The sequence below is a fragment of the Mirounga angustirostris genome, unplaced genomic scaffold, assembly GCF_029215605.1.
Source record: "Mirounga angustirostris isolate CCGP_5_RB_7025 unplaced genomic scaffold, mMirAng1.0.hap1 SCAF_4, whole genome shotgun sequence".
NCBI lineage: Eukaryota > Metazoa > Chordata > Mammalia > Carnivora > Phocidae > Mirounga > Mirounga angustirostris.
This window is the reverse complement of record NW_026991712.1, coordinates 173,956,755-173,984,403: the sequence shown is the minus strand read 5'-3', so window position 1 is coordinate 173,984,403 and position 27,649 is coordinate 173,956,755. Positions and strand designations below refer to the sequence as shown.

The following is a 27,649-nucleotide window of genomic DNA, read 5'->3' as shown; positions in this document are numbered from 1 at the left end:
CAGCTCAAATGGCACCTCCCCCAAGAGACCTTCCCCTAGGCCCCATAGTCACACTGTCATATCACCCTTCGACTTGGTCTCATTTGTTGCCTTTCCTTGGTCTGTCTCCTCCCACTGGGATGGGAGAGCCCTGAGAGCCCAATTGTCTGCTGCACTCCTGGCAATTCCTACTTCCAGAATAATGCCCAATGCACTGTGGGTTCTCAGTGCATATGTGCTGAGTGAATGAATGGACATGAAAAGGGTGATTAATTAAGGAAGAGTGAAGGAGAAAACCTGGCGGGGTGGTGAGCCTGCTCAATTTTAGTATCAGGTAGTCTCCCTTAACGCTAAAATCTCCCCCATGAAATCAGTAGTGTTACCCCCTTTTTATAGGTGAGGAGACCAGGGGTGTAGAGGTTTGATCATCTGGCCAAGGCCCTGCAGCTTTTAAGTGGTAGTCTACCCCAGCCGGGGGTGTTGGCTTCTGGCACAAAGGATAGGCATGCAGGATACGAATCCTTGCGGGCCTTGGATTTCACTGTTAGTCGTACACTACACTGAAATTCTTCGTGCCTAAATCTTGCTCTTAGACATGCATTCCTTTTGCTTAAGATTGTCCTCTCGGGGCGCCTGGGTAGCTCAGTCGTTAAGCGTCTGCCTTCGGCTCAGGTCGTGATCCCAGGGTCCTGGGATCGAGCCCCGCATCGGGCTCCCTGCTTGGCAGGAAGCCTGCTTCTCCCTCTCTCACTCCCCCTGCTTATGTTCCCTCTCTTGCTGTGTCTCTCTCTCTGTCAAATAAATAAATAAAATATTAAAAAAAAAAGATTGTCCTCTCAATAATTCCTTGTTCTTCACCTTTTCTTTTAGTAGTAAGAGAATTTTGTGCCAATGGTTGTCATAGAAACAAAACATGGTGTTTTCTCTACAGAGAAGGAACATCAGAGGCTCTAACCTGCCCGTTTTATAAGTGGAGATACTGAGTCCCCAAAAGCAGGAATAACTTCCTCAAAATCACCCAATAGGTGCTCAGCAAGTGCTTATTGATTGAATCGACACAAGCACATTATTCTAGACCGAGGGAACAAGGCTGGTGTGCCCAGACCCAGGTAATACTGCCTTGACCGTCAGTTTGTGCGTGCCGCTTCGTGGTGTCCAGGAGCACATCCGCTTACACGGCTGCAGTTTCCATTTTATAAGAGGGAAAGTGAGGTCCAGAGAGGTGTCTTGTCCAAGGTCACACAACAAGTTAAAAAAGGCAGTGTTGGGATTTGAATTTAGCCCTAGTATAACCTCCAGGGCTTTTTCTGGAAATCTGGCAGAGAATTTGGCGTTTCCTGTGTTCCTTCCCAGTGGCCTCTGGGCTGGTCCATGGGGACATCAGTCCCAGGGCTGGCCCTGAGCTAGTTCAGCCAGGGCACCTGTGGCCTCACCCTGCTTCTCCAGAGAAGGTTTCTGGCAGCTGCAACTCCTGGTTTGTGTAGGGCTCGGGTTGCCCGCGGGGCATCTGGGTCCCCGCCTGCTTAGTGGCTGCCCTCCTCCTCCTCTCCCTGTTTCAGGCAGGCGGGGACCGTGTGCTGGGGCTTGCCAGGGCGTCCGCGTGCAGGTACACTCCTCCCTGGAATCTTCCGTGGTGGGGAGTGAGGGGCAGGCACTGACTAATTCTATACAAATTGGCTAATATTCCAAAGAATGCCATTCTGTAAGAAAGCAAATATTTAAATACTCAAGGCAGGCCCTCTCCGCCTCTGCACCCCGGCCCTTGCCACCTGCCAAATGCTGGCAGAGCCTCTGGGAGGCGTCTTGGGGCCGCACGCCTGGCGGCCTCTCACAGAGCTCTGTACCCCCCTAGACGGGGGCAGGGGGCTGCCAGATACGCCTCCTCCTGAAGCAGGACCCCAGGGGGCTATGTTGATGCCCCATTGGGCAGGGCTTATCCAGAAGGGGAGGCGAAGCTTGGTGAGCCAGGACTGGGTATTAAACACCATGGCTCTCTGGGCCTCGCTTTTCCCATGGGTAACAGAGAGTGTGCCAGGGACCCAATAAGTCATTCCCCAATCTTGCTGGGCCCCATCTCAAACCTACCGAAGCAGAATCTGAGGGTCCAAGGCCCAGGACAATGCGTTTTAACCAAGCCTTGAGGGAAGCACGATGCAGCTGGTCCAGCGCCCTCTGCCTCTTCCGGGCTCACTGAGGGTGGTACTCACGAGCTTCTGTCAGCTCTAGGTCGGGGGAAGGGCACGTGCAAGGCCAGGGAACCCAGTGGCCCTCCAGGAAGGTGGTGGGAGCAAGGGTGGGGTGGGCCGGGGAAAGGAGGGCGGGGCAGCTACATGTGGGCAAATGGTGGAGGGCCTTACCCTGTCTTCCTCGGGGCTCACGACACCCTCATAGGGGTCCAGCTCGAGGCCTGAGAGGCTTTCTTCATCTCAGCCTCACTCTTGGGCCACCTGACTCCTTTCCTCTCTGAACTCCAGGGCACCAACTCTCTCCCTCTCTCTTAGCAATACATTTTGCTTTGCTTTACGAATGGCGTAGTAAAGGACAATGGCGGGCCTTCCCTTGGTTGAGTGCTGTGTGTCAGGCCCCGCACTGGCTACTTCTCTTGCATGATCTTACTTTCTTTCCACAGGAGCCCCATGAGATGGGTTCTGTTATTGCCACCTAACAGAAAGGTAAACCGAGGCATAGAGAGGTTATGTAGCTTGCCCAGGAGTGCTCAGTGAAGCTGTGTAGCATCGGGGTTCAATTCTGGGTCTTCCAACCCCATGGCCTGGACTCGGACCCCCCATCTCCACGGTCTTTGATGAGTCCCCCCAGGGAGGGATTATGCTGCTCTTCCTTCTGGGCCCTCAGTGCCCAGCACGTGGGTCACATGGCACACCCTGCCCAGTGCCAACCACATGGGTCTGCTGTGAATGTGATGTAATCATCCCCATTTACAGATGAAGAAACTGAGGCACAGAAAATCAAATGACTTGTCCAAAGTCCTAGAATAGGCAAGCGGCAGAAATGGTTGTTACGTTGGGTCTCTCAGAAGTAGACCCCCAAGTCAAGGATTTGAGTGAAAACAGTTTACCTGGGAGGTGACTTCCAGAAGTATAGGTAGACAAGTCGGGAAGTGAGAGAGGAAGGGAAAGAAGCCAACAGAAGGCATGTCAAAAAGCAGGTAGGCGCTGTGGGCAGTTGGGTTTTGGTCCCACTGAGGACCTCTGGGAGAGTGTAGAGCATGCCTCAGTTGTCCCTCCGAGGAGCGAGGGGGTGAGGGGCTGGGTTGCTTGTTCCACTACTCCCATTGGTCTGGCCGAAGGCTGTTCCAGGCCCTTCTGGCCCAGCAAGTTCCTGTGGCTGGGGAGGCAGGGTCACAGGTGTTGAGAAACTCACAGGATGGTGAGTTCCTGAAGGGCCACAGGTGGGGCAGTGGCAGCCCCTGCTGCAGAAATGTTCATAACTTGGCTTTTCAGAATCGAAATCCATCTGATCATCTGTCTGTCCAGGCATCCTTGCATCCATGCATCTCTCTCCATTTATCATCCTTCTGTCCGTCGTTCATGCATCATAAACCTGAGCCCTCTTGGGTGCTACACACAGTCCTAGGCCCTGGCGGTCCAGAGACGACCGCCTTCCAAAGTCACTCCCTTTCTCCAAAGGGGATGCATTTCTGGTAGTTGCTCTGCCGTGACCAGTTTTTGTGGGACAGGCAGGGCAGGCTGGCTCCTGTGGTCATCGGCACCCCCCTTTCCCATGCCGGGCTCAGGACCCTCCAGCTCTGGGGCAGCTCCCAGAGATAGCCTGAGCCTCTGTCAGAGTCATGGTGGACTCACAGATTGGCTGCTGGTAACCCTAGAGCCCCTTCTCTCCCGTCCCAGTGCTAGCGGGGGCTCTGTGGCTGGCTCTCCCACCAGGCCACCTGCTGGGGACATGGGCCTGGTTCGGGCTGAGGACACCCACTGGGTCTTTGCTGAGCAGCCTTGAGAAGCTGAGCAGGGCTACGGTGTCGCAGGCACTGGGTTCCCTCTCTGTTATCTTGGTGCTCGGAGAAGCCACTTGCTTAGACAAAGTTTGTCCGGGACTCACATCCTGGTGAGGAGGTAGAGACAGAAAGCCATCCCTGAGCGCCGACTTGGGGACCAGGCCCTCTGCATGGTGGGTTTCCCTGAACCCTGGTGTCAGTGCTAAGAGATGGACATCCTCACCTCCTGTATACTCAAGGAAACTGAGGTTCAGAGAGGGGAATTGTCCTGCCTGAGGCCACACAGCTGGAACGTGTGAATGTTAGTGTGGGAAGGAGCCCAGGCCCCCTTGACTTGAGTCCGTTTCTTTCTAGTTACTCTATCCCTGGCACAGCTGTTCCAGGCCCTGGCTGCACTGAGAATTGCCCCCCATCCCCCCATCCTTCAATACCATCATCATCGTCACCTCTGTCGAGATGGCTCTTTGCCTCCCAAGGGACCGCAGTTAAGAGCGCTTGCCACGTGTACATGATGGAGGATCCAGGAAGCATGTGTAGCCCCCAAAGGCCACAGACTGTCACCTGGCAGATGGAACACAAATTTGGAGTAGGACAGACCTGGGTTCTAGTCTCAGCTTTGCTCTTTCCTTGCTGTGTGACCCTGGGTAAGTTACCTCACCTTTCTGAGCGGCTCAGTTTCCTCATCAGTAGATGGGGAGGAATATATACCTGTCCTGCCGGGAGGCTAGAACAAAAGTGGAAATGGGACAAAATGTGCAAAGGGCCACATGCCTTGTGCCTGGCTCATAGATGCTCCCTGAATAAGCAGAGAGGAATAAAAAGCCTCAAATTATGTGTGTGCATTTTGGGGCATGGAGGCACTGATTATAAGCCAGGGGTATTTAATCAGGAAGGTGGTCTCTTCCATGCCTGGAGAGATTCATATGAGCCCAGTCTGGTGGCTTTTAGAATCTGGGGCACAGATTTCTTTCTCCAAGTGAAACTGTACAACAGATTTCAACATAGAGAGCAGCTAATGGTAGACTTGGTCCCAGAAGAGCTCAATGGCTGTTTTATCTCTTGGGCCCCCACTTGCTCCTCATTGGCAGACCCTAAGGCATCTGTGAGGACCCCCAAGGCCCCAAGCAGCACAGTGTGAGAGCTTCTGGGGTCCCAGTCCTTGGAAGGAAGTATGGGAAGGAGAGACGGCTTAGTGGACCTTAGAAGGGGTTCTCCAGGCCTGACTCTGAATGCAGGAGCCAGTGAGTGTTTTATGCACGTAGGGCTGGGCCCTGTGGCAGGGGGGCAGGCTGTCCCCCTGCTCATTCCTGCTCCCTGCGGTCCTTTCCTCCCCCTCTCATGGGCTGTCTTTACTCAGCCAGCTTCCTGCTGTCCCCCAGGGGCTGGGGGCACTCTTGGGTCATCTCTGGGTTTTGTAATGATGACATAGAAACTGCTAGGTGGTGTCAGGGAGTGACGCATTGCTCAGGTCTGAGGCCCTGTCAGGCAGAAAGTCCCTTCACCCACCTCTGGTTCTTTCTCCAACTGTAGCCCCTGGAGCTCCCACCCCGTCTAAATTTTCCACCGCCACACCCACAAGCAAGGCCCAGAGAAGGAATGAGAACTGCCCAAGGTTGCACAGCACCTCAATCCATGGCTGGGTTTGGGGGCAAAAGGCTAGGTCTGTGTTGGCAAAAGGAGGCCTGGCTGCTGCATGGGAGTCCCAAACAAACTTGGTCCCAAGTCTCGAGGGTCTTTGGGGCAAGGGTCTAATAATGTGGGCACCAGGGATCACATTTGCGGGGGGTACATCTGTTCATTCCACAGTCACCGAGTCCTGTTGTCTTCGAGCCCCTATGCTCAGGGTTGAGGACTCAGCAATGGGACATTTCTATCGTTGGGGAGACTGCTGGGTGGAGGGGGGCACAGAGCCTGGGTCAGGGCTGGACTTCCAGCTGCCTTGCTGCCAGGCCGTGTGACCTCCGTGCCTCGGTGTGTTGGGATAGGGCCTCCTAGGGTCCCCGTGAGGCTGTGGACCTGAGTGAAGTCCCCACATGGTGCCGCACCTAGCTCTCTATAGAAGCTGGCTGCTATGATTCTTACTGTGGTTGTGATTATCCTCTGCCGTGGGCTGGACCCTTTGGATATGACCTGTGTGTTCCACCAGGACTCTGAGAGGTGGCTTACAGAGGGGGAAGCCGAGGCCGGGAGGTACCACGTTCGAGGTCACACATCCAGGAAGTGATCGGGCCGGGGTCGAAGCCAGCTGTGTCTGCTGCACCCCGCTGGCTTCCCAGTGCCACCCCCCACCTCAGCAGAGACCAAGGAGGGCAGATCTACCCTTGCTGGGCAGCCCTGGGTCCACTGGGTGTGCCTCTCCCCTCAGCGTTGGCCAGGGTCCCCAGCAGCCCCCATGATGAATGGGTCTGGGGATGTTTCTTCCAGGGCGGCTGCCAAGGCCAAGGCCCTGGCCCTGGCAGGGTCTTCTCTGGCTTTTGTCCCCCTCCCCCATCACTTTCCCCAGGGGGGCGTGCTGTGACTGACTGCCTGGGCCTGCCTGCCCCTCCTTCCTCATAGCTTACATTCCTCCAGAAGCTTCTCCCCCAGGCTGGCGCGCAGGTCAGCACCTCCCTGTGCACAGCCCTCCCCTCCCGCTCTGCTGTCAGGTCTTGGCAGTGGGTCCCAGGGCTCCACTGGCTTCTCAGTCCCATCCAGGGTCTGCAGGGCTCTCCTGGTCTATCCCAGGGGCCTCCCCCAGCTTCTTATGTCCAGTGCTTAACCCAGAAGAATGGAGGCCAAATGCTTGAGTCAAAGGCGTAAGAGGGGAAAATGCAAATGCAAATGCAAAATGCAATGCGTTCTTCAAAGCAAGCCAGGAAGGCATCTGCCTACCTGATCTCTGTGGAAAGCAGTTCCTGGGCACGGTCCATCCCCACCCACGACGATCACCATTCAACAGGTAGACTTTGCCAAGCCTTAGTTTTCTCATCTGAAAAATGAGTCCACAAACATCTACCTCACAGAGTCATGAAATTCTATGAACCTTACCTGGTGTCTTCACAGAGAATTGTATTATTGAGGAAACGGTGGGAATTTGCCAAGAGGACAGGGGTGCTGGAAAGGCCTTCCAGGCAGAGGGAAGGGCTCAGGCAGAAGCAGAGCAGTGGGACACACAAAATCAGGGACGGAGCTGGAGGCAGCTTGCACTGGCCCCCTCGAGCTGCTTGTTCAATGCTCAGGACTTCACAAACTGGTCGTTAGGCCTAGCCTCACTAAAAATTAAATTATATAAACTTAAATTGAATGAATCACATTACCGAGAAAAGTAAACTTCGAAGCTCATGACTTCCTAGCTGTTTAACGGTTATCTGTCCTCTGAAGTTGGTTTGCTTTTGTCTGTGTGGTAGAAATACCATAAGATGGTGCGCTCCTTCCCTGCTCCTCCCGGCCTCGTGTTCGGGGTGTCGCGTTGGTGGCTTGGAGAACGTTCAGCAAGAAGTTCCGTGAGCCCGCTGTGTACCGGCAGCATCAGCCTCTGTGCGCTCCGTATCTCAGCCTCATCCTGGGAGGTGGACCCTGTTCGCATCCTGGGAGGTGGACCCTGTTCGCATCCAGGGAGCTGGGTCATCTGCTCGGGGCCAGGACAGCAGCAGAACGGAAGGGATCCTGGTACGATGGGCGTCTGGTGAGGGGTGGTTGGGGATGTTCCAGGTCCTGACCCCGCCCTCGGCCCCTTCTCCCCACAAAGGAGGCTGGACTCCACATTTGAAGAGGTGGCGGCCGAAGCAGCCTAGGATTCCCTCTGACCCAGCTCTGCCTCTGGCCTCACAGCTGGGAGATGAGGGGGCCAGGAAGCCCGAGAGCATGGGGATGGCTGCGCTGGGCCCTCCCCGTGGGACTGCCCTCCGAGTGCCGCCTGCCTGCCTGCCTGCCATGACCCTGGTCGGCTCTTGGCCTCCCTGGCTCAGACGGTGCCAGTCTGGGCTCCGGCGCTGGCCCGGGAGGGAGCCACCTCTGAGGAGTGCCTGCCAGGCGGCATTTCGCCACCATCCTGGGCTGCAGCTTGGCTGGTTTGTAAGTACGTGTGTTTCTGGCACCCTCTCCCCATTAGGCAGTGTAATTGCCCTGCACCATTCAAGGCTGACAGGTCCCTAATGGGGATCGGCCGATGGGATGCCCAGTCCAGGGGCTCCCCCGGTGGGGGAGTGGCTCCCTTCCTGAGGTTCTGGGGTGGGGGCACTGGCCCTTAGGGAGCTGATACTGTGTACAGGAGACTCCTACTCTGAGAGGTGGTACAGGGTAGTGGGCTGTGAGTTCACCCAGAGCTGTGTGGCCTGGGCTGGTGGCTTTACCTTTCTGAGCTTCGGGGTCTTCATCAGGGCACAGTAGCAGCCCTTTCTCTTGTTTCAGGAAGGAAGGAAGGAATGAGGGCCATCTGTGCGAAGTTTGGGAAGGAGCGTGCAGGCACCTAGAGAGCATTTCTCCTTCCCATTTTACAGATGAGGAAACTGAGGCACAGAGGGGCGAAGCCACAGCCCGAGGTCTTACGGCCCCTTGGCCAGGGCTTTTTCTCTACACTAGATTTCAGACACCCTCTTCACAGCTGTGGGGCTGAAAAGTGTTTTGGAGGAGAAACCGAGGGGATCGTCGTTCTTTATAATCAATCAGCAGTTAATAAGCCCCTTCTCCAAGCTCTTTAAATGGCTTCCAGTCCGTGTGGAAGCCAGCGCAGAGAGGTTAGGAGCCGTGCCCCTGGTTACACAGCGGGGAAGGGCTAGTCCTGAGGTGAAGGGTAGTACAGCCCCAAACCAGGGCTCGACAGGCCCAGATTCTGGCTTCGCTGAGGGATTTGGGGCAGGTGACATCTCCTCTCTGGGCCTGTTTCCCTTGGAGCTCTCTGTGTGCCAGGCAAAGATTAAAAGAGGGTCTGCTAGAGAGAATGGTGGGATTTGGGGGCCTGGCTGGGTCAGGGTATGTGTCTTTTGACCCCATAGACCCCATCACACACACGCACGCTCAGCTTCGTGTAGCTCTGGGCAGGCCCCTCCTGCACACAGGGCACACGCCTGCCTTCACGGGGTCGCTTGAGTGCACGCGCGCACACACACACACGCAACCGGTGAATAGACATGGGCCTCAGTTCCACGTGGGCCCCTGCACACACGCATGCTCATGAGTGATCATACATGTACCTGGGCGTGCACATAGGCTTCCCCGACCTCAGCAACATACACCCCCGGGTGAATGTCGATTTGCGCCCTCCTTCACCCTCTCATTCCCCAAAAGACTTCCAGGGAAACGAATTAAGAGAGAAAGGACACATCAGAGAGGTATAGAGGGAGAAGAGGCCTCTGGGATGTCTTTGTATTGCAGGCAAGGGTTCAGTTTAGTCTCTGAGTACCCTAATGACCAAGGTGAAAGGGACGAGTGGGCTTTTTACCCTACTTCCATCGGAGGATTGCCACAGGGACCAAGCAACGTCTTGCGTATGGAAGCACTTTGCAGATTGTGAGACGTCTGTTAAGATGGGATGAGAGGCACCGTTATTAACGGTGTCTGATCTCATGGCTGGGACCCAGCCTCCGGCCTTAGCTCCATATGCTGGACCTGAAGGCCTCCCCAATCCCTGGTCATTCCTTGCTCCGTGATGGATGCGCAGGTGGTGCCAGGCCTTCGTTCAAGCTCTTCCCTCCGCCAGAACACCTGGGTCCCTGCCACTCGGAGTGTTGCCTCCTCCCAGACCATGCCGGGCCGGGGCTGGGCCCTCCTCTAGGCTTCTGTGATTCCACCACATACCCCACTGGATTAAATCCTCCATTTACTTGCACCCTCCCTTGCCAGACCCCCTGAGGGTGGGGTGGGGGCCCTGTTTTTGGCATCCCCAGTGCCTGGCATAGAGTTGGTGCCTAGGAAGGGTTTGCTGAATGAATACATGTTGGTAATGAGCCCAGAGCCTGTCCTCTGGTCTCTACCTGTCCCCATTGGGTCAGAGCACTTGGGGTTCTGGGCATTGCATCCCCAGGAGCCCTGGCTCTGCAGAGCCTGCCCTTGCCCACCCAGGAGGGTAGGTCCTGACCCCAGATGTTTCCTACCTCCCTGAGCTGTCTAGGCAGGGAGGGAGCTGGAGCCTTGAACTTTCTGGGGTTTTGGCTGTAGGTGGGTGGTCAGGGCCAGATCAGGGCAGGAGATGGCTGCCCACCAGCCCCCTCTGTTCAGTCATTCATCTGTTCATTCATTTGGTTGCTGAATTCTTGACCTGCGTTTTGCTATTTACTCTTGTCGATGTCTCAAGCACCCTCCTGGGGAAGGAGCTGTTTTACCTCCATTGTATAGATGTGTAAACCGAGACCCAAAGGGCCAGTGCTCTCCCAGTTTGTAAGCGGTGTGGTGGCCTGGAGAGTTGTGTCTGTCCTCCGAATGCTCATAGCCTGACGGGTGGTCAAGAGGGAGAGGCCAACAGGGAGGAGGCAGCTGGGCAGGCCCTGGGGGGTGATGGCAATTCGGGGAGGAGGGGACACTAGTGAGTATGGGGGTCCCAAGGCATCTTTGAGAGCGCACCTCACTCCACGCTCACTGGTCCCTGGTACAGCGGCACCGCGGGTGCTCAGGGCACCCCATCTCCCACGCACACCGCAGCCTCACACCTTCACACATTCTCACACTTGGTATCCTGCACTCACAACTTACACCCTAGCGGGTGCACACTTCTGACCCCTCCACTTCTTTCCTCCAGGCCCTGCCGCACCAGATACACTCTCACCCTCAAGCCGGCACACCCATCCTCACCCACATGTTCACACACACCCCCGTGCCCACACCCGGAGGAGACACACTCTCGAGATACACACACAGCCCATGTCCCCTCCTGAGTCACACACCCAGGACCCCCCTCCCTGGTGGCCACCACCTGAAGGGCCCTGGGCAACTCAGGCACCAGGCTGGCTCCCGTCGGGTGGGGCAGGTGTTTCCAGCTGCTTGGGCTTGGCCCAGGCTTGGGGACACAGCCCTGGCCCGGGGTGTAGGGCTGGGCAGCAGCTGTGTGGGCCGAGCCAGGATGCTCACACCTGGGCTGGTCTGTCTGGGGCTGGCGCCAGCCTATCAGAGGACAGCCCTTTCCTGGCGGGGGACACCAGCTTCACAATCCTGGAGTGCTGGGGAAGCCCGAGGAGGGGCAGGTGGGCGGGCCCGGGCCAGGCCTGTCTCTCTAATTTCAAATCCTAGTTTTCCTGTGTGATCTCGGGTGGCACGTTCTGAACCTCAGCTTACCGCTTTGTAAAATGGGTACGAGGACGACCTTCCCTGCATGGTCAGTGGGAGAATAAAATAAGACGTTGTGAAATCCGGGGCTTGGCTTTCCGGCTGAGTCCACACCATGTTCCTTGTCTCCCTCAGCTGGATGCTGACTCCCACCTCTGACCTCACCTGTGCTTTTAAAAAACAGCTTTATAGAGCTATAATTCACATGCCAATCAATTCACTTATTTAAAGCATATGATTTTTTGTTTAAAGATTTATTTATTTATTTATTTATTTATTTATTTATTTATTTATTTGAGAGAGAGAGGCAGAGTGCATGAGCAGGAGAGGGCGAGAGAATCCCAAGCAGAGTCCCCACTGAGCAGGGAGCATGACGTGGGGCTCAATCCCACGATCCTGGGATCACGACCTGAGCCGAAATCAAGAGTCAGACGCTTTGCTGACTGAGGCACCCAGGGGCCCCTAAAGCTCACAATTTCATGGCTTTCACTATAGTCACAAAAATTGCCACCATCACCACAGTCAGGTTTAGGACATTCTCATCACCGTAAAGAGAAACCTCGTCTCCTTCCACTCCCTTAACACTCAGCCCCTCGCGCCAGCCCAGAGCACCTACTAATTTACTTTCTGTCTCTATTGATGTGCCTATCCTGGACAGTTTGTGTGAGTGAGATTCTATGATATGTGCTCGTATGTGACTAGCATCTTTCACTGAGCGTAACATTTTCCAGATTCATCCATGCTGTAGCACATGTCGGTGCTTCTCGTGGGTACAATGGGAATGTAGCACATTCTGCTTATCTGCACATCTGCTGATGGACATCTGGGTTGTTTCTATGTTTTGGCCATCGTGAATGTGTGTTATGAATATTTGGGCCTTACTTTCCACTTGCTTCTGCCTGACTTGATCATTTTAGCCTCTGACCTCTGAGCCAAGTCAAGAGGCAGGAAGGCCAGTGTTGGAGGACGGTTAGGTAAGCAGGGGATCCATATGCCAACAGGATTCTGGAGGCTGGGAGGTGGAAGAGGTAGCTGGCCGAAGGGGTGGGGACCTCCTCACCTGTTACCACTTGCATCCATACCTCCCTTCCCTGTCCTCTCTCCTCCCACCGGCTTGATAGTGGCAGTCAGAGGCACCATTATGCCAAGAACTTTGCACACCGAATAGCAATGCATCCTAAAACAAACAAATAAAAGCAAACAGTGAGGTGGATACTATAGCACCCAGTTTACAGATGAAGCTGAGGCTCAGGGAGTTGAAGTGACTTCTTTTTTTTTTAAAGATTTTATTTATTTATTTGAGAGAGAGAGAATGAGAGAGAGCACATGAGAGGGGGAAGGGTCAGAGGGAGAAGCAGACTCCCTGCCGAGCAGGGAGCCCGATGCGGGACTCGATCCCAGGACTCCAGGATCATGAAGTGACTTCTTGAAGTCATGCAAATGCTGGGGCAGAATCTGAACCCAGACTTGTCTGGTCCTTGGAATGGGACATGAGTCCCTCCAACCTGCCCTTCCTCCCACTGTGAGTCTCAGTTCTGCCCCAATGCCATGATTCAATTCAATCCAATCCAATCCAGTCCATTCCAATCCAATCCAATCCAATCCAATCCAATCCAATCCAATCCAATCCAATCCAATCCAATCCAATCCAATCCAGTTTCTCTGTGCCCAGGCATGTGCCAGGCCAGAGCTAAGGAAGGTAAGGGGAGATGCGGTGGCAGGACCTCAGAGAGATTTATTATGTGCCAACCCTGGCTTGGGCCCCAGGATCCAGGTCTGAACAAGACACCATCCCTGGAAGCTGGAAGTCAAGTTGGGGGAGGGGTGCAGGCCAAGGTGGGGTTGGTGCAGAAGGCCTGGTGGCGGGGGCATGGATGCGTGGCACCCTGACTCTGTTGGGGTGAGGAAGTAAAGGCAAGCTTTCTGGGACGGCCGTACTTCAGCTGGGTCTGGACAGCTCTTGGGGAAGGTGTTCCTAGCAGAGGGAACAGCATGGTGGAGACATGGAAGAGAGAAAGAGGAGAAAAAGAAGAGTGGCTTGGCCTCCTGGAGTGGTTCTGTGGGTAGAACCCCGGGGGTGAGCAGAGGTGCCGATGGGTGATATTTAGAGATGGAGGGCTGGACCCTGAAGGCCTGGGTCCAGAAGGCATGCAGGGTAAAGAGGTGTGGACCTTCTATGGGCCGTGGAGAGACACTGAGGAGTCTAGAAGGGAGAGTAACATGCACTTGAGAAGTGCTCTGGGACAGAAGAGTGGAGAGCTGAGGCAGGGGTGGGGTGAGCAGTGGGGGTTCCTGGCGGGGGTGGGGAAGGTCAGGGGTGGCTGTGGCAGGAGAGGGGTTGACATGGGCCTGGAGTGAGGACAGAAGTGGGTCAAGGATTTGAAAAAATCCAGGGGGTGAATCCACAGGATTGGACATATAGGAGCCTAGAATCCTCGGGCCTGGGAAGATCCCAGGGTTTGCAGGCCGATTTTAGCCAGGGAACCCTCTGTTCAGGTGAGCTCTTCCGCAGAAACCCAATATCTCATGCAACCACGAGGGTGAATCTACAGACCCGGCTGAGCCCAAACAGCAGAGCCCAGGCCTCGGAGACGGGAGGCACATCCGTGGGTGCCAGCTGGGAGCATGGACGAGAACCTTCCGGGCGGGTTGAAAATGTTCCACATCTTCATCATGGTGGTTACCTGCCTGTAGAGACTTGTCAAAACTCATCAAACTGTCCATTTAAGACCTGTGCGCTTTCCCAGGTGGAAATCACAGCTTGTAAAGTGAAGAGAGTGAGTTCAGTGGCTGGGAACTGGTGGAAGAGAAAGCGCGGGGATGGGCAAGGGTGGGAGTGGATTCCGCGCCCTTGGGCTGCCTGATGCACACCTCTTACCCCACAGCCCAGGGGGGCCCAGCTCTGCCAGAAAGGCCTGAAGCTTCAGGCCCGGTACCCTTCCCCATGGCTCCCAGGGTGCCCCCTTGCCCCCAGCAGCACCCACCTGCCCTGCTCAGGCTGCTGCCCTGCAGGAGGAACCCCAGGCCATCCCTCTTGCAAATCCTGAATTAATGAATCCCAGGAATCTGCGGCCTGTGAACAGCCACTTCTTTGGGGTTTTGGTGAGAACGACAGGGATTAGGGCCTGGCAGGCGGGGCACCTCCTCCCGGGGGGCTCGGTTTTCACCCCAGGAGAAATCTGAACTGCCCCCCCCCCGCCCCCACTCTTGCATCCCCTTTGCATCAATCCCTTGTTCGGACAAGAGGCATTATCTATCTAATCCCTACCCGCCCTGGCTGGCTCCCCCGGGGGTGGGGGCAGGAGTGGGTGGGGCCCACGCTGCCTCCCTCCGGGCTGCTCCTGGCCCTGGGTGCCCAGGGGTGTCCCCTCCTCACTCCTTCTGGCCAAGGGGGCTGGACCGTGGGGAGAGGTGGGAGTGGGCTCCGAGTACCTGGCCAGGCCTGCACTTCCCTGAGCACACAGGGGCACACACCTCCTGGGGTTCGTGGAATGGGCTGACATAAAGAGAACGGGTAGGTGACTAGCATCTCTGTCCCTGCCCCTCTGCTCATACTTAGTTCTGAAGGGGTCAGCGGTACAAAGGGCCGGATTGGTGACACCAGCTTGGCTAAGACACGCGGGGGCCGGGCTCAGACACACCGACTCTGGTTCCAGACACCCCCAGTCACTGCTGTGACCTTGGGCAGTTTTCTTTTCTCTAAAATGGGAATAAGGAGAGTGTTTTCCTCAAAAGGAAGGGGGGCATAAATGCAAAATAGAGCTCTTGGAGTAAATGCAAATAAACAGTGGCGGTTTCGTCTTACTAATTAAACAGTCATGCTGGACAGAGGCTGCCTCCCTGCAAACCTACCGATGGCCACCCCTCAGGCAGGCGCCTATCTGGATGTCCTCATATGTGCACAGCAGAGGTGCACCGGCCCCCAGAGATCCCCTAACATCGCACCGTGGGGGAGGGGGCCCACTCCCTGGTCACTTGAAGACTATGGTGTCTCCTTGCTGGCCGTGATCACCTGTGTGTGAGTGTTAAGCGTGGCAGGACGTGAGGCAGACGGGGGTCAGGGGGAGGGAGGAAGGGGGTCAAGACCCCAGATACCCTCAGCAAGCGGCACAGTTTTGCCACGGGCCGTTCCCAGCTGTGGCCCCAGGGATGATGGGCCCCCTGGACGCCGTGGGATGAGACCAAAGGGCCAGGTGGCTGCGAACTCCGTATCTGGCCCCCTCAGATGGCCAGGGTGGCTGGGGTGGGCCAATGTGGGGGAAGATGCCGAGCTGGGCCTTGCAAGGACTCCTTAGCTTCGGGGAGTTCGGAAGGGATGATGCAGGATTGTCCTCGTTGAAAGCTCATGGTCCACCCTCCACTGCTGCTAGTGTGGGGGGGCCTGCCCTGCAGCTCTGGAAGCCCCTGGATGTTCTCGGATCCTTCTGTGGGAGTCCCGACTCCAGCCACAGGGAGAGGGCTGGAAGCTCCCCTCCTCTCTAGCCTTCTTCTTCAGCCAGAGACCTGATGACAGTGCCTGGAGCCTGGCCCCCTGCTTCTGTGCTCCGGACAAGCCAGCCACAGGGGTTTGGTCCCAGGTGTTCCTCCTCCTGCTGTGTGACCTCAGCATCCTGGCCCTCCAGGGGTGGGTGGCACCCAATTGCTGAGGTCCCCTTGGGCTTGGCTGTGTGAGAAGGGCTCCATGATTTGAGCTCTTTTTTATCCATCCGGGTCCCCTGCTCTGGGGCGTGGAGCCCAGGAGAGAGGACACTCGCTGGGCAGATGCTGAGCAGAGAGTCAGGAGGCCTCTTGGGGCCTCAGTTCCCTACCTGTGAAAAGAGGAAGCTGGGCCCTCGAAGCCGGGGAGCTAGGTTCACCAGGGGTCGGGGTGTGGGAAGGGAGGGGAAGGAAGGTTGCGGCTGGGCTGGGAGGGGCAGGGCGGGAGTGGCCCTCACCTGGGGAGGGGGCGGTTCACAGAAGAGCCATGAGGGCCGGCCCAGGCGTCTGCTCTAGGGATGGGGATTTGGCATCAGAGTGAGGCTTTATTATGTTTCCTTTTTAATTACGATGGTCTTGGCTCCTACAAGAGCAGCTTTTGTTGGGGCAGCTTAGGAGAGGGAGGGAGGCAGGGCTGGCCAGCCTGGGGCTGGAGGGACTCCATGGGAAGGGGCAGCACTCAGAGCCCCCTCTCAGTTCCCTGGGAAGGGGGGTGCGAGGCATGAGAGAGAGGACAGCTCTGGTTCGGGGGTTGGATGTGGGCGAGGAAGCTGAGTTTGAGCCAGACACTTGTCCCTGCTCCGCTTCTTTGCCAAGCTCCAGATTCTGACACGCAACACTGCAGATTCCTGACCACCCTATGCCTTCGATGGCCCTTGGGAATCTCAAGTTCAATATCCACTCCCCCTAAACTGACTCATATTCTGGGTTCTCCATCTCAGCAAACTCATTCATTCAACAAGTATTTATTGACCACCTACTGTGTGCCAGAACCTACTTAGGTGCTTGGGGTACATCAGTGAACAAACAGACATAAATGTCCTGTCCTTGTGGTGCTGACCGGCTGGTGCTTTTCTATTCATGCATTTGTCCTCGCAGCTTCCAGGAAGGTGGGATTTTGCTGTGAGCCTGCCCAGTACTCACGACAAAGCTTGGTACACAGAAAGCTCTTAGGAAATGTTTCCTTACTGAAGACGGAAAGACCCATCTGGAAGGCAGGTGGAGCTGAGGGTACTTGGGGCTAGAGAAAGGTGTGGATGGAGTCTCACAGGCTGCTAACATCGGGGCTGGGGAAGAGATGGCTAACTTGCCTTCGTGCGTCTGGTATGATGCTGGGTCACTTGTCCCCAAATGCATGTTATTTTGTGTTTCGAAAAAGCAGATAAAATCTTCAAATAGGGCACCTGGGTGGCTCAGTCGGTTAAGTGTCGGCCTTCGGCTCAGGTCAGGATCCCAGGGTCCTGGGATTGAGCTCCGCATCGGGCTCCCTGCTCAGTGGGGAGCCTGCTTCTCCTTCTCCGTCTGCCCCTCCTCTCCGCTCTTGCTCTCTCTCTCTCAAATAAATAAATAAAATCTTTTTTTTAAAAAAGGAAAATCTTCAAATAAAAAAGAGGTTAAATAAGCCAAAACGTTAACAACAACAAAAATCCCCAGTATGAGATTTTTTAAAATTGCATTTGTCTTTTTTCTCCCTAAAAAATAAAGCATGTAAATTTTGGACTCAGACAGTCACTTCTACTGTTTCCCAGAAGTGTGACCTTGGGCAAGTCACTTTGCTTCCCCGAGTCTGAATTTCCCCATCTGTAACCTTGCAGGGTTGAATGGGGCAGCGACTGTGCATTTGGGGTGTTATGACCGCACTCACGGCCCAGGAGTAGTGCCAGTGAGGCCTGTGGAGGGAAGAAGCTCTTCACCATGGGACCTTCACAGATCCCACCCACCACAGACACCTGCACCCCTGCAGCTCTGGGGTCTCAGCTCTGTAATGCAGGGGTGTCCTTGAGGCTAGTGGCCTTCACATTGTGGCCCCCTCCTCACTTTCCAGGCCCCAGGTGAGAAGTCACCTGGGACGCCAACGACTTCCTGGGCCTTAGGGACAGTCAGGACTCCTGGGCTTTCTAGTCCTTTGGACCTGGACCTCTCCAGCCTCCTTCTAGCTGGGTTCTCTGAATAGCAGGGGCCAGGCACTGCTGAGTCTCAGGGAAATGGAAAGCCAGCTCAGGCTTGCAACAGAAGAAGTTACCCCTACAATGCTGGTTTGGGGGAAGGGGGAAGGTTCCCCTGGTCCCACCCAGAATTCCCACCTCCCTGGTCCAGGGTGAGGATCTCTGTTCAGATCCTCAGAACATCTTTCTTGGACCATTCTAAATAAAATAGCACCACCCCTGCTCCTCCCGGCTCCCCAGTTCCCATTGGCATGTTGTTGCCTGGGCTACACACATGGGCTCTGGAAACTGCCTGGGCTGGAGTTTGCTGATCATGGACTGTGGACTTCTTGAAGACGGGGTCTTTGGTCTGTTCACTGCTATCTCACAGCTCCACTTTCCCCATGTTACAGATGGGGAAACCGAGGCTCAGAGAGGACAACTGGCTCTCTGGAGACCACACAGCAGATCCATGGCAGCAAAAGAACTTTTAAATCATGTTCTCTCGGGAGCGCCCCCACCTCCATTTCTCCTGCTGCAGGTAGTCAAACAGCCCCTCCGCCCCCTTCCCCTCGCCCTAGACAACGTGCCCATCACTCAGGTCTCCAGAAAATGCTGGTCCTCCGGAGGGAAGCCGTGACTTAAGGCTGGGCCCAAGCGCTGATGCAAGAGAGGGGAGCAGGTGGAGGCCATGTGAGGGGGGCGCGCTTCCCGTCCTGCCAGGTGCCCCATCTGGACAGGGAGGCTGCAACCTGATCTGTGGGCCGGAGAGCTGGGCTATTTTGGGGGTGGCACCGGAGGCCCAGGCATCATGACTGGGGGAAGGGGTGTCTCCTGCCCCTGCTGCAGGCTTAGGAGGTAGGCCCTGGGCCCCGCGCGTGGACAGAGAAATCACACGCCTGGGTCCTTGTCCCAACTCTGCCACCATCTTGCTGTGTGACCTTGGGCAAATCGCTCTCTCTCTCTGGGCTTCATATTATTTGGAGATCTCACGTCCTATCCAGCTCTGGGCTTCCATCATCTTGCCAACGAAGAAGGAAAGCCTCATGCTCTAAGGTTCTAGGGACAAAGGGGGATGGTTCAAATATTTTAAGATTAAAGGAAGAATTCTAACTTTCTAAGACTAAGAGTAAAAAGAGAGATTCAAACATTCTGGGTTTTAGGGAGGGATGATTAGGTAGCGGAGACTTGAGAAAGGGAGCTCCCTAGGTCCCTGGTAGCAGTGTTCTTGGGGTAGTTACTGTCACTACGCGGTCCAGAAGGCGTGGTTGCCTCCACAGCACAGCCCGTGGGAGCGGAGAGCCCCGGGGAGTGGCGGGGGGTGGGGAATAGGAGGGTTAGCAGAGGCCAGCCTGGCGCATCCTGGCGCTGAGCGGCGGCCGGGAGAGCAGCTCATACCCTGCCCGCTCTGGCTTTTCCGCCAGGACCTACCCAGCGGCTGCTGAGCTGCTGTTTTGGGGTCGTGTCTGCCAGAGGCACAGAATGAGGGTTAACGTGTACATGGGAGCCCCTGAGGATGGCTGGGCTCCTGCCCCTCCCTTGTAGCCTTCCGGGGGAGGGGGTGCTGGCTGCCTTCCTGGGGTGGCTTGGACCCTAGGGTGGGCACACAATCTCTCACTGAACGTTGTGGAGCCAGGGCTTCTGGGAGGAAGGCGAGAGTGGGTCTGGCCCGGGCGAGGTCTGGGGTGGTGGCATGTGGGAGAAGCTCCGAGGTTGCCCACCCGACCCATGTCCCATGCCCCTGGCACACGACCTGCATGACCCTTCTGGAACCCCTGCTTCTTCATCTGTAAGAGGGGGACGACACTGCTGCATTAAATGAGCTCCACAATGGACAGTGGCTTGCAGACCCGACGTTCATGGGAGCGTGCAGGGGAGAGATGGGGGAGACCGACAGGGAGGGGAGGAGGGACTTGTCAGCTGAGGCGCCTCAGAACCGAGACCCCCAGGGCCTCCCACGGCGGCAGGGCCAGGCCTCAGCCCTCCTGTCTTGTGGCCTGGGACTCGGTTCGGGGGGGTGCCCACAGCTGCCTTTCCCTTTGTTCCAGAGTTTTTAAGAATGAAAAATCCCCACTTACCCGTCCCTGAGAAGCTGACTGTGGGCCTGAGTGTAAGAAGCCGACTGAAGATACGATTCTTGGTCCTGAGATGTGGGGCAGACCCACCAGGAGAAACACTTGCATTTCTTCCAGTGACACCGAGACCCGGAGAAGTGGGAGGTGATGCAGGGGGCTGCTGAGCCCAGCATGTCCTGGGGCCACATTATTTCAGGTATGTGTATACACAGGAGTGCTTTCTTAACTTACTGTGTATCATTCTTTTTTTTTTTTTTTTTTGAGAGGGGGAGGTGTGGAAGGGGCAGAGGGAGAGGGAGAGAGAAACTTAAACAGGCTCCGCCCAGCGCAGAGCCCGACACGGGGCTCGATCTCGTGACCCTGAGATCAGGACCTGAACTGAAACCAAGGGTTGGATGCTCAACCTACTGAGCCACGCAGGCGCCCCTGACTGCCTATCATTCTTATCCTGTCACCTATCTATCGTTTCTTTAAATGTAATCTATTGGGCTTCACAAAGGGTTTGATGCAGCTGTAAGGAATATTTATAATGCGAGTGAATGATATAAAACAATCAGAAGTTTCTGCAGCGAGTGTGAACTTTCGAAACCTCTGGATTGGGCCTCCTGGCACTGTGAGAAATGCAAGAACTGTGAGCAAGTCACTCCACCTTTCTAAGCCCCAGTGTCCACGTCTGGAAGTGGGGGAGAGTTGTTCCTGCCTTGTGATGTGGGGATTAGAGGAGGTCCCATTTGCGAAGGGCCTGGTTTGGCACTGGGCTTGGGGATGATGCCCCAGCTGAGGGCAAGGGTCCTCGGAGACGCTTCCTGCAGTTCCTACTTGACTCGTGTGGGAAGTGAGCCATCCAGATAGGCTTCCCCGAGGAGGTGTGGCCTTTGAAGCTGTGCTAAGTGAGGGTCCAGGTGGGAGCCCAGGGAAATAAGATCGGGACGAGGAGCCAAGGCGGTGGGCTCCTGAGTGAGGAGCTCTGGGGAAGTCGAGGAGTTCCTGGTCCAGCCCTGGGCAGGGGAGGGGGGGGGCGGGGGGCTGGGAGGATGGGCTTGCCCGTCTGTCCAAAAGCAGGAGCACATGGAGGGGTGACACGTGCATGATCCCCACAGGTATGAAAACTGTGGCCCACAGCGGGCTCTCGGGCAGCTAGTCACCCTCTTGCCTCACAGAGAGGGGGCGGGCGGAGTCTTGGCCTCACAGTTTCTAGCTTGTGGTGTGTTGGGCTTCATGATAGCAAAATTGAAAGAAAAAAAAACCCCCAACCAAATAAAAATAAAAAACCATAATTTTGAAAAGAAGGCCATGCAAGTCAGAGGGCCAAAGTGACCAGCCTGGGGTGGCATGGCCAGGGCCGGAGCAGGACGGAGCTGGAGTCGGAATCCGGCGGTTCCCACCTCTGCACCCACCATCCTTCTCCTCCTCGGGGCGCTGCCTGCCCAGCGCCCCCTCCCTGGCACTCTCGGCCTTTATTGGGTCCTTAACGGGCTTGGAGACCCGGCACCTGCCACCTTTTCTGTTCTAATTAAAGGCGGATGCTCTGGGGGGTGGACGGGGGGGGCATGTGGGGGCCTCTGGCTCGTGGCCACCCTGGGCGACACATTCCTGGCTCCTGACTCACAGAGAAATGTCTTCGTGTCTCCTCGGCACTTTTGGACCCTGCAGCTGTGGCCACATTCCTCCCCCCCTCCTCCGCCCTCCAGCCGGAGCTGCTGCTAATCACACAGACCCATCCCAGGCTGTGGAGACTGAGGCCCCAGGGGGTGGGTGCAGCTTTCCCAGCTGTGCAGGGCAGAGTCAGGGAGAGGAGAGACCCTCTCGCTAGGGTGTGCTTTTGCCCTCACCTTGGCTTAAGGCAGTGACTCTCAACCGGGTGTATGGTGGGTACGACGTCTGGAGGCATTTTGGGTCGTTGCAACTGTGTGTGTGTGTGTGCGTGTGTGTGTGTGCGTGCGTGTGCTATTCTGTGGGCACCTAGATGGTAAAAGCAGGCTGCTAAACTTCCTAGGTGAACAGGATGCCCCCCACAAGTGCATTATCTGGCCCCAAATGTCAGTGACCCCAAAGCTGAGAAACCTAGGCTAGGGCTAGAGCCGGGGTTTGGTGCCCCATTCTACACGTTCTCCTTAAACCCTGGACTGGGCCCTGGAGACCCTGAAATGGCCCCATGTCAAATCCTGGTGCTCAGGAGCCCCTTCCCCCACCCTGGTCCCGCATGAGAGACAGACAAGGGCCCAGCTCCTTCCAGATCCCCAGAGCAAGGGAACCGAGAGAGGAGCCAGCAGGCGTCTTCCGCTTGAAGAATGGACCCGTGATGTTGAGGAAGGTGTGGGAAGGGCAAGTCGTGTCCTCCCGGGGCCTGGATTTCATGCTCTGGCCAGTGCAGAGCTGAAACCTAACTCTCAGGGCCCTTGGGGCTCCCACGAGCTGGGCTTCTAGACTGGATTTCTGCACAGTGTGGTGGGGGGCCTGACACACCAACGCGAGGGTGGGGCAAGCCAGGCTGCTCTGGCCTGTCGCCTGGTTTTCTAAGAACATGTCACCAGTACCACCCATGTATGTTCGTTTACATATTGTCCGTGGCTCCCTCTACGGTTGCATCAGGGCGACACTGTCTGGCCCTCGAGCCCTGAAGGTATTTTCTCTCTGGCCCCTGACAGGAAAGGTGCGCTGATAGATGGAATTCAGGTGTAAGTCAGTGGCCGGTTGGGGACTGGGAGGAAGGACATTTATCGGGGGGGTGGGGTGTGGAGGTGGGAAGGGCATATCTTAAAGGCAGTTGCTTCTAGTGCGCGGCAGGTCAGGATCTCAAACTGAGAGTCCTCCCTACAGCCTCAGTTTCCCCATGCATAAGTGGCAATCAGCGAACGGTCCGCACAGGGCTGTGCTGAGGCCCGGCATGATGGTGAGTGAGGAGAGAAAGTCTCATGCCTGGGCCCGGCAGCCTGAGCCGGGCTATTTATGGGTTTCCGCCGGGAGGGCCCCAGGCTGCGGGCCGTGTCTGACCTGAATTCTTACACTTACAGGAAATTAGAGCCCTTGGAAGCAGGTGCGCTGGTGATCCCAATGCTCGGGTGGCCGAGAGGGTGATGTAGCTGAGGCAACAGGCTGGGGGGTGGTGTGGAATGGCTGACTGATGGAGGAGGGACCCATCCAGAGGGGACAGGGCTCCCATCCCGCCTTCTTACAGTCCTGAGAGGAAAATAGAATGACTACTACCAGGCACTGGGTTCTTGCTCTGTGCTTTGCTTGTGTTTGCTTAGTTAATCCTCACAACATGCCCATGAGGTGTGATTATCACTTCCATTTTACAGATGGGGAAACTGAGGCTCTGGAAGGTTTACTCACTTACCTGTGAGCATAAAGCAGGTGTTAGAGTCAGGATTTGAACCCAGGAAAGACTGTATAATTCTAATTCTCATGTCCTGTTATCAATATCAGCTGTCTTTGGTCAATGAGGAGGTCTCCAAGAAAATTCCAGAATGTTCTGTGGGTTTTGGCAGTTTCCTGCTGAGGTGGCAGTGGGCACATAGCGGTGTGGGGCAGAGTCAGGGTGTGTGGATGGTCGGCATCTTGGGGGCTAGTCGTGTCCTTCAGTGAGTGCTGGGGGTGGTCCAGGGACTGCCAAGTGTCCGCAGGTCGGGACGGGAGCCTGGGAGGGATGGAGTGATGGGGTCTGACCTGAGGCCAGGTGGGCCGCAGGTGCCCTGGGTTGTGCACCTGTCTGAAGTGAGAATGAGAAGACAGATGCGAGAGACTGAGTGTGTCCAGGGTGTGGGGATGTGAATACATGTGTGTCACTGTGGATGTGAGAGAGGGTGAGTGTGATTGTTTGAACATCTGGGGGTTCACAGGGCAGGATCAGGCCTGGTGTGGCCAAACATGTATTCAGTTTTGGGGACTTCCTTTGTGAAAAATAACACAAAATTATGAATACTAAAGGCTGTAAAATGAGAAAAGAAACCACAACAAATTACAATAGTTTTTAAAGCTGACAGATACCATAAACATTACCAAATCCAGAAAATATCGTAATATTTTTATTAATTAACATCCTGGCTTTCCCTACCTCTTTTTTGGCTTTGACCATCATGTGAACACATTGCTGGGCCCTCGCAGGGTCTTGGAGGGAGCCCATAGCTTAAGCCTCGGGGCGTGTGAGTCTGTGTGGGCAACGTGTGCGTGTGTGTGTGTAAGGGTGCGACCAAGTGTCAGGTTGTGTTTCGCAAAAGAGTGAGAGATGGAGAGCGAGGTTTTCATAGCAGAATGGATCAATGACTATTTGTTGACTGAGTGAAAGAGGCTCGTGTATGTGGGTAAATGTGTACGTAGGATACAAATGTGTGTTTAAGCATGTGTGAATGTGGGGGGGGTGGTAGTGTCTGTGAAGAAAGTGTGTGTATCTGTGTGAGGTTCATTGGGTGTCTTTTCTTTGGCATTCCAGTTTTGGGGAACCTCTCCCTGTCTGTACTCTACCTCTACCCTCTTCCCCACCCCAGGGGCAGATGGGCACAGACACGCTGTGGCATTTGGTCCAGGCCTTTCGGGGACAGGCTTGGTGTGCATAATTCACAGTTCCTTCCCCTGCCCCGCCTCCTTTCCTCCCACTGATGAAATGTCGGTAATTCAATCCACGGAGATACTCAGTGTCCTGGGGAGAGGTTGGCATGGGCTGTGCATGCGTGCGTGTGTGAGAGAGGAGAGAGTGTGAGAGTGAGAATGTGAGTGTATGAGTGTGTGAGAGAGCATGAGGAAGTATGTGAGAGTGTGTGTGAGTGTGAGGCTGTATGTGTGAGAGTATGTGAGTGTGAGAGTGTTTGAGAGAGTGTGTGTGAGACAGAGTATGTCCGTGAGAGAGAGAGAGAGTTCCACAGCATCTGAGCCACCCAAAGAGCATGCTGTTCATATCCTTCCTTGTACAAATGGAGAAACTGAGGCTCGAGGGTAGGGTAGGGATGCATCTGAACAAATTAGTGGGACCAGATTGGGACCAGAATTCAGGTCTCCTGCGGCAATGGTTCCAATTCGACTAATTCTGAGCACTTGCTGGGGGCCAGTTGAAGGGGTGAAGTGTGGTTGGCTGGAAAGAACCATCCCTGACCCGGAGGTGCTTCTAGAGAAGTGAGGGAGTATAGGAGGGCGTCGTGGGAAAGGGGTGATATTTGTGCATGGCAGGGCAGCAGCGAGAAGCAGATAGGGCTGCACCCCGGGGCTCCACACTGCTGGCCCGGGAGCTTGGTTTGCTCGTGAGGGGTACTGGGAGGGCTTAGAGGGGCGGGGCCGGTAGGATGGGGCAGCTGCAGGTTCATGTTTCAGAAAGAGACCTTGGCTTCTGTGGGGTGAGGCTGGGGCTGGCCACCAAGGAGGCTAGTACCCCATCTGGGCAAGAGTTGTGGGTTTGATGGGATGGGGAGACAGGGTTGCCAAGTGGAGGCGACCCCAGCTCTAGCCTTTCTCACTACTCACCCCCTTCCTCATCAGCTTCCCCCTAACAAACAGGTCTTAACCCAACCATACCCAAGAGAGGCCCTGCACGTGAGCCACTCTCCCCTCAGGTAGCTTCCTTCCCGTCTAGTGGGGAGATGGGCACGTCAGAGCAAAGCCGGCAAGGGGCAGGACTGGGCTGAAGTCAAAAACAGACTCTTGGGAGCTAAGCTGCCTGGGTTCAAATGCTGATCCAAGTGGCTATGTTCCTTAGTCTCTCTGGGCCTCGGATTCCTCATCAGTGGGATGACAGCAGGGACAACCGTAGAGAACTGTCACAAAGATTAAGTGAATTCAAGCGTCAATGCCTAGCATAGTAAAGCTACGTGTGTGATGGCTGTTATTCTAATTATAGGAATCACATCCAAATGGAGAGATTTCTTCTCCCTGAGCAACCTAGGAGGGCCTCTTGCAGAAGGCAGCAGCCTGGTGCAATGAGAAGGCTGGCCTGGGGTGAGACCAGGATCGGGACCACAGCCTGGTTCCTTGGCCTGTGTGCCTTGGGTGAGTCATGGGTCTCTATGAGCCTTGGTTTCCTCCCTGTGAGGAAGGCGAGTGCAGTAACGACAGTCACCCAGTCCTGAGCTCCTCGGAGACTTCAAACACGAGGCCAGTGCTTGGGGCCTTATTCAATCCTCTTATCCACCCCTCAGGGAGGCGGAACTATTTCAGATAAAGAGACAGAGGCTCAGGAGGTGAGATTGCTTGCCTGACCTCACACAGTTCAGAAGGGCAGAGCCGGGACTGACTTCAGGTGATTTGAGCCATTAATTGGTTCCTGGCACATATTTGTTGTGGATAAATAGCTGTTATTAGCAATGAATAGTGAGCAGTATCGGAGCTGGTTTGGACAAGAGGAGCAGGTTTTCCACGGGGAGCAGAGGGGAGAGGAGACCCCAGTGGAGGGCTTGGGTTGAGCAAAAGCAGGGTGGTGGGCTTTTACTTATTCCCCCAGAATAGGGCTACTTGCAGCCAGGGGTCTTTGGGGAAGACCTAGACCTGGGGGGTCAAGGTGGAGTAGAAATTTCAAACCTGTGGTAGGCGTTGTTCAAGTTCTACTCTACAGAAGGCGAAGCCCAAGGGCCTGTGAGAGTGGCCTCTCGCCCCCAGACTCAGTCTGCCCCCTCCTGGGCCTGCTCTGGGCTCTGGGACCTCCCAACTCCACTCTGCATTGCCTGGCTCCTTGCTCTCTGGCTTCTGGTTGGGTCCAGCCAGCGGGAGGGTAGGAGCAGAAAGGGGGACCCGCTCCCTCTCTGCTGAGTTTCCATGGGCTGGCCTAATTCCTCTACAGCTCTCGACACAGCATGCTGCCTGGGCATGGGGTGCTGGTAGTTCCCCCCTGTTGCCAGTCCCTGGGCACCACACCATCCCTTGGTGGTTTCCCGGAACTCCACCTACTGCTCTGAAACCCCTTTTCTGTTATCCCTTTTGCATGAGTCTGTTTTCTGCTGGGACCCTGACGTGTCTCCCCCAGCCCTGTCCCCAGCCCTTCCCTCACTCTCTCCTCTGGCTTGGGCTCCTGCCCTCCTCTTAGCTGGCCTGAGGAATGTCACTTTCAAGTTCTCAGTGGGGCGCGAAGCTCGTGGGAGGAGAGTCATTTCAACAAACACCAAACTCAACAACCACAACTTCAAATAAATAAGGTCTGGCAGGTGGGGTGGCTGCTCAGCCCCCAGAAGCTTCGGGGAAGAGTTTTGCTCCCATCTGACCAGTCTGGCACTGTTCTGGTATCCGTAACTCTCTGTGAGGTCTTCTGGGCTCACCCTGTGCCTGGGTCCCACTGAGAAGTGACCTGACCCCCTCATGCAGGACTGGGAGCTCAACCCTCTGCAGCTTCTCCTGAGGGTACATTAAAGGGGCTTCTTTCCTGAAGTCAAGAAGTTCTTCCCATATCCAACCACCTTGTCTCCGGCTTTGTCTGTGTCTCCTAGTTCAGCACTTTCATGGGCATTTTCTTAGCCAACCCCAGCCACCCTCAACCAGTTCCAAGGTACAAGACCACGCTGCAGCTGGGGACAGACTGTGGGGGGCAAGGGCAGAGGCAGGGGGCCCAGCCAGGATGCTATTCATATAGCCAGGCAGGAGAGGATGTTGGCCTGGATCAGGGGGTAGCCGAGCAGGTGGAGAGAACCAGTTGGATTCGAGAAATTCTCCCATGTTACCAACCAGACCCCATGCAGGAAACACCATATAATTCTTTGGGCAAACCAAGGCTCCTGAATTTGGTTCTGAAAATTTGTATCCTGCCCCTGTGAGGCAGCCCATCCACTATGCCCTTTGGGAAGTTGGATGAAAGA

The 27,649-nt window shown here is 55.6% G+C and overlaps 1 long non-coding RNA gene across 1 annotated transcript in view; it reads left to right on the top strand.

Annotated features, from left to right (window-relative positions):
- Positions 1–27,649, top strand: part of LOC135364015 (uncharacterized) — a 42,675-nt gene that overhangs the window by 2,375 nt on the left and 12,651 nt on the right. The window contains exon 3 of the long non-coding RNA XR_010410443.1: positions 19,854–20,076. This is a non-coding gene — a long non-coding RNA (uncharacterized LOC135364015). The remainder of the gene's footprint in view (positions 1–19,853; positions 20,077–27,649) is intronic.